Source organism: Triticum urartu, chromosome 2A, assembly GCF_056163025.1.
Source record: "Triticum urartu cultivar PI428250 chromosome 2A, HENAU_Tu73, whole genome shotgun sequence".
Taxonomy (NCBI): domain Eukaryota; kingdom Viridiplantae; phylum Streptophyta; class Magnoliopsida; order Poales; family Poaceae; genus Triticum; species Triticum urartu.
Genome location: NC_141874.1, coordinates 145,264,356 through 145,271,193, shown reverse-complemented (window position 1 = coordinate 145,271,193; position 6,838 = coordinate 145,264,356).

Below are 6,838 nucleotides of genomic sequence, written 5' to 3'. Positions count from 1 at the left end.
TGGAAGTCATTCCTTGACCATGTTGACCACGCCGCGCCGAGAGCACCAGGGCGGTGGACGACGGCGAGGCCTAGGAAGGGGACGACATGGAGGCAGGGAAGACTCAACAGTTGTTTCCCACGCGGAGGGGAGTACGACTATACGAGGGTTTACTGGTTCGTCTGCCGTCGCCGGAGAATAACAGCAGGTGTGGGTGAGTAGAGGGATGGCTAGGCTAGCGATGGGAGTACGGTCGGGCGGTGAGGCCTGCGCGGCAGCACAGCTGGCCGCGAGGAGGAGGGAGCAGGCAGTCCCGTCGGCGCTTGTTTGAGCGGCTGGAGCAGGAAGAGCAGAGATTGAAGAAGCACGACGGCCGTTGGATGGACATCCAACAGTTAGTGCTTGTGCGTCAACCTTTTTTTTAGGAAAGCCTCAAATCTGTGGAAAACATCATACAGCCCATCTGCCATTATTTCTAATAATTTATAGCCCATTTTCTAATTCTTAAGGTTTTTTTGGAGCCCATATTCTTTTTGTTAGCATTACAGCCCATATTGTGGCAATGGTTTGAAAAATTATACGAAATTTTGCATATTTCGGTGCGGTCTGAACTGTTTTTAATCCCGAAATTTCGACTCACATTCAAACTGATTTTAAAAATAAATGTATATCAATATAAAATCCAACAAATTCTCCACGCATAAAAATTAATGTAATTTAAAATCTTGAAATAAAAAAAAGATATTTGAAACTAATTGCCGGTTTGATGTGTTTTAAAAATGTACAACCCATTTCTCATTACTGATGGGCCATTTTCTCGGCCAGCTGAATGAAAGCTCTCCTCATCTTGAAAGATTTGCAGCCCAACAGGCCTGACAAAGCGACTTACTTGGCAAATCACAAAAAAACTAGGCTGTGGCCGTGGACCCAGCTGTCAGCCTCTCCATGTACAGTACTCTTCTGATGGAAGTCGTTCCTTGACCACGTTGACCATGCCGCCCGGAGAGCACCACAGCGGTGGACGACGGCGAGGCCTAGGAAGGGGACGACGCGGCAGTGGAAGCCAGCGTGGAGAGGACTACGAGGGTTCACTAGTTCGGTTGTGGTGTGAGGCTGCCGTCGCCGCAGGGCCTGGCTAGCGGTGGGAATAGTAGGGGGCGGTGAGGCCTCTGCGGCAGCATAGCCGGCCACGGGAGGCAGGAGCATGCGGCACGACCGGCGCTGCTTTGGGCGGCTGGAGCAAGAAGACCAGAGGTTGAAGAAGCACTACGGCCATTGGATGGACATCGTACGGTCACTGGAGCTAGAATCGTTCATATTGACTAAGTTGACAAAGCCCTTCGTCTCCGTCAACTTAGTAGACCCACAAGTCAGCCTCCCAGCAAGGTGGGTCCCAGCTAGCCGGGGGAGTATTCATTTTTTTGTGCGTAATAAGGAGGCACTTCTGGTGGGTCCGAGCTGACAGCGGGGGGATGTTTTTTCGCGAAATACGGTGGCCCGTCCAGTGGGTCCCAGCAGTCAGGGGGAAAAGATTTTTTTCACAAAATACTGGTGGCCCGTCCGGTGGGTCCCCGCTGTCAGGTGGAGGAATAATTATTTTGCACGTAATAAGGAGGCACTTCCTTGCTGCGGCCGTGGTCCCAGCTGTCAGCCTCTCCACGTATAGTCCACATCCAATGGAAGCCGTTCCTTGACCATGTTGACCATGCCGCGCTGAGAGCACCAGGGCGGTGGACGACGGCGAGGCCAGGAAGGGGACGACACAGAGCCGGGGAAGACGCAGCAGTGGATGCCCACGCGTAGAGGAGTACGAGGGTTCACTGGTTCGCTGCGGTGTGAGGCTGCCGTCGTCGCAGAATAACAGGGGGTGTGGGTGAGTAGAGGGATGGCCTGGCCAGCGGTGGGAGTAGTAGGGGCGGTGAGGCCTCCACCGCATCGCAGCCGGCCATGAGAGGCAGGAGCACGAGGCACGACCGGCGCTTGTTTGGGTGGCTGGAGCAAGAAGACCAGAGGTTGAAGAAGTACTACGGCCGTTGGATGGACATCGTACGGTCACTGGAGCTAGAATCGTGCATATTGACTAAGTTGACAAAGCCCTCCATCCCCGTCAACTTAGTAGGCCCACAAGTCAGCCTGCCACTAAGGTGGGTCCCAGCTAGCAGGGGGTATTCATTTTTTTATGCGTAATAAGGAGGCACTTCTGGTGGGTCCGAGCTGACAGCAGGGGAACGTTTTTTTCGCGAAATACGGTGGCCCGTCGGGTGGGTCCCAGCAGTCAGGGGCAAACGTTTTTTTCGCGATATACTGGTGGGCGTCCGGTGGGTCCCTGCTGTGAGGTGGAGGAATAATTATTTTCCGCGTAATAAGGAGGCACTTCCTTGCGGCTGCCGTGGAGCCAGCTGTCAGCCTCTCCATGTACAGTATTCTTCCGATGGAATTCGGTCATTGACCACGCTGCGCCGACAGCACCACGGCGGTGGATGATGGCGAGGCCAAGGAAGGGGACAACGCGGAGCCGGGGAAGATGCGGCAGTGGATGCCCACGCGGAGAGGAGTACAAGGGTTCACTGGTTTGGCTGCACTGTCGTCGCCGCAGAATAACAGGGGGTGTGGGTGAGTGGAGTGGAGGGATGGCCTGGCCAGCGGTGGGAGTAGTATGGGGGCGGTGAGGCCTCCGCGGCAGCACAGCTGTCCACGGGAGGCAGGAGCAGGCGGCACAACCGACGCTGCTTTGGGCGGCTAGAGCAAGAAGACCAGAGGTTGAAGAAGCACTACGGCCATTGGATGCACATCGTACGGTTAGTCGAGCTAGAATCGTGCATATTGACTAAGTTGACAAAGCCCTTCGTCCCCGTCAACTTAGTAGGCCCACTATACTGGGTCCCAGCTAGCAGGGGGAGTATTCATTTTTTTGTGCATAATAAGGAGGCACTTCCTTGCGTGCGAGGATATAGCTGGTGGGTCTGAGCTGTCAGCGGCGGTAACGTTTTTTCGCGAAATACAAAGGCCGTTTCGGTGGGTCCCAGATGTCAGGTGGAGGAAATCATTATTTTGCGCGTAATAAGGAGGCATTTCCTTGCGTGCGGCCATGGACCTAGCTGTCAGCCTCTCCACGTACAGTCCACTTCAGATGCAGGTCGGTCGTTGACCATGCTGACCACGCCACGCCGAGAGCACCAGGGCAGTGGACAACGGCGAGGCCTAGGAAGGGAACGACATGGAGGCAGGGAAGACTCGGCCATTGTTTTTGTTTCCCACGTGGAGGGGAGTACGACTGTACGAGGGTTTACTGGTTCGTCTGCCATCGCCGGAGAATATCAGCAGGTGTGGATGAGTAGAGGGATGGCTAAGCCAGCGATGGGAGTACGGTGGGGCGGTGAGGCCTGCGCGGCAGCACAGCCGGCCGCGGGGAGGAGGGAGCAGGCAGTCCCGTCGGCGCTAGTTTGAGCGGCTGGAGCAGGAAGATCAGAGATTGAAGAAGCACGACGGCCATTGGATGGACATCCAACAGTATACAGGCCATCTGTGGAAAGCCTCAAATCTGTGGAAAACAGCATACAACCCATTTGCCATTATTTCAAATAATTTACAACCCATTTTCTAATTCTTACGGGTTTTTTTGGAGCCCATATTCTTTATGTTAGCATTACAGCCCATATTGTGGCCACGGTTAAAAAATTATACGAAATTTTGCATATGTCGGTGCGGTCTGAACTGTTTTTAATCCTGAAATTTCGAGTCACATTCAGACTGATTTTAAAAATAAATGTATATCAATATAAAATCCAATAAATTGTCCACGCATAAAAATCAATGCAATTTAAAATCTCGAAATGAAAAAAAGATACTTGAAAATAATTGCCGGTTTGATGTGTTTTAAAAATGTACAACCCATTTCTCATTACTGATAGGCCATTTTCTCAGCCAGCCGAATGAAGCTCTCCTCGTCTTAAAAGATTTGCAGCCCAGCAGGCCTGATAAAGCGACTTACTTGACAAATCACAAAAGAACTGGGCTAGCCATTTTCAAAAAGAAAAAAACTACTGGGCTGGTCTGTGGTAAGCATAAAAGAAAAGGTTGTCTAGACAGGCCAGAGTGTCCCGCACAGCCCAGTATTTCCGAACGGACGTGTAGGCCGGGGCGCCTCTTCATGAACCGTGGCAAAATCGCAACCGTCCACCGACTCTACTGAAGGAAATATGCCCTAGAGGCAATAATAAAGTTATTATTTATTTCCTTGTATCATGATAAATGTTTATTATTCATGCTAGAATTGTATTAACCGGAAACATAATACATGTGTGAATACATAGACAAACAGAGTGTCACTAGTATGCCTCTACTTGACTAGCTCGTTGATCAAAGATGGTTATGTTTCCTAGCCATAGACATGAGTTGTTATTTGGTTAACGGGATCACATCATTAGGAGAATGATGTGATTGACATGACCCATTCCATTAGCTTAGCACTTGTTCGTTTAGCTTAGCACTTATATATGTTCCCATTTACCGGAGGAACACTTTGTGAGCTACCAAACGTCACAACATAACTGGGCGATTATAAAGGTGCTCTATAGGTGTCTCCGAAGGTATTTGTTGGGTTGGCGTATTTCGAGATTCGGATTTGTCACTCCAATTGTCGGAGAGGTATCTCTGGGCCCTCTCAGTAATGCACATCACTCAAGCCTTGCAAGCATTGCAACTAATAAGTTAGTTGCAGGATGATGTATTACGGAACGAGTAAAGAGACTTGCCGGTAACGAGATTGAACTAGGTATTGAGATACCCACGATCGAATCTCGGGCAAGTAACATACCGATGACAAAGGGAACAACGTATATTGTTATGCGGTCTGACCGATAAAGATCTTCGTAGAATATGTAGGAGCCAATATGAGAATCCAGGTTCCGCTATTGGTTATTGACCGGAGACGTGTCTCGGTCATGTCTACATAGTTCTCGAACCCGTAGGGTCCGCACGCTTAAAGTTCGGTGACGATCATAATTAGGGTTTTTGTGTTTTGATGTACCGAAGGTTGTTCAGTGTCCCAGATGTGACCATGGACATGACGAGGAGTCTCTAAATGGTTGAGACATAAAGATTGATATATTGGAAGCCTATATTTGGATATCGGAAACGTTCCGGGTGAAATCGGGATTTTACCGGAGTACCGGGGGGTTACCGGAACCCCCCCGGGGGTTATTGGGCCTACATGGGCCCTAAGGGAGAAGAGGAGGGCCAGCCAGGGCAGGCCGCACGCCCCTCCCCCCTAGTCCGAATAGGACAAGGAAGGGCGGCGGCGCCCCCCTTTCCTATTTCTCCCTTCCCCCTTCCTTTTCCAAACAAGGCAAGAGGGGGGAGTCCTACTCCAGGTGGGAGTAGGACTCCTCCAGGCGCACCCCTTGGGCCGGCCGCACCTCCCCCTCTCCCTCCTTTATATACGGGGGCAAGGGGGCACCCCATGACACACAAGTTGATCTTCGTGATCGTTCCTTAGCCGTGTGCGGTGCCCCCTTCCACCATATTCCACCTCGGTCATATCGTAGCGGTGCTTAGGCGAAGCCCTGCGTCGGTAGAACATCATCACCATCATCACGCCGTCGTGCTGACGAAACTCTCCCTCAACACTTTGCTGGATCGAAGCTCGAGAGATGTCACCGAGTTGAACGTGTGCAGAACTCGGAGGTGCCGTACGTTCGGTACTTGGATCGGTCGGATCGGGAAGACATACGACTACTTCCTCTATGTTGTGTCAATGCTTCCGTTGCCGGTCTATGAGGGTACATAGACAACACTCTCCCCTCTCATTGCTATGCATCACCATGATCTTGCGTGTGCGTAGGAATTTTTTTGAAATTACTACGTTCCCCAACAGTGGCATCCAAGCCTAGGTTTTATGCGTTGATGTTATGCACGAGTAGAACACAAGTGAGTTGTGGGCGATATAAGTCATATTGCTTACCAGCATGTCATACTTTGGTTCGGCAGTATTGTTGGATGAAGCGGCCTGGACCGACATTACGCGTACGCTTACGCGAGACTGGTTCTACCGACGTGCTTTGCACACAGGTGGCTGGCGAGTGTCAGTTTCTCCAACTTTAGTTGAACCAAGTGTGGCTACGTCCGGTCCTTGCAAAGGTTAAAACAACACCAACTTGACAAACTATCATTGTGGTTTTGATGAGTAGGTAAGAACGGTTCTTGCTACGCCCGTAGTAGCCAGATAAAACTTGCAACAACAAAGTAGAGGACGTCTAACTTGTTTTTGCAGGGCATGTTGTGATGTGATATGGTCAAGACATGATGCTAAATTTTATTGTATGAGATGATCATGTTTTGTAACCGAGTTATCGGCAACTGGCAGGAGCCATATGGTTGTCGCTTTATTGTATGCAATATAATCGCGCTGTAATGCTTTACTTTATCACTAAGCGGTAGCGATAGTCGTGGAAGCATAAAATTGGCGAGACGACAACGATGCTATGATCGAGATCAAGGTGTCGCGCCGGTGACGATGGTGATCATGACGGTACTTCGGAGATGGAGATCACAAGTACAAGATGATGATGGCCATATCACATCACTTATATTGATTGCATGTGATGTTTATCTTTTATGCATCTTATCTTGCTTTGATTGATGGTAGCATTATAAGATGATTGTAGGTGTCAAAACCAGCGGATCTCGGGTAGGGGGTACCGAACTGTGCGTCTAGGCCGGATGGTAACAGGAGGCAAGGGACACGAAGTTTTACCCAGGTTCGGGCCCTCTCGATGGAGGTAAAACCCTACGTCCTGCTCGATTAATATTGATGATACGGGTAGTACAAGAGTAGATCTACCACGAGATCGGAGAGGCT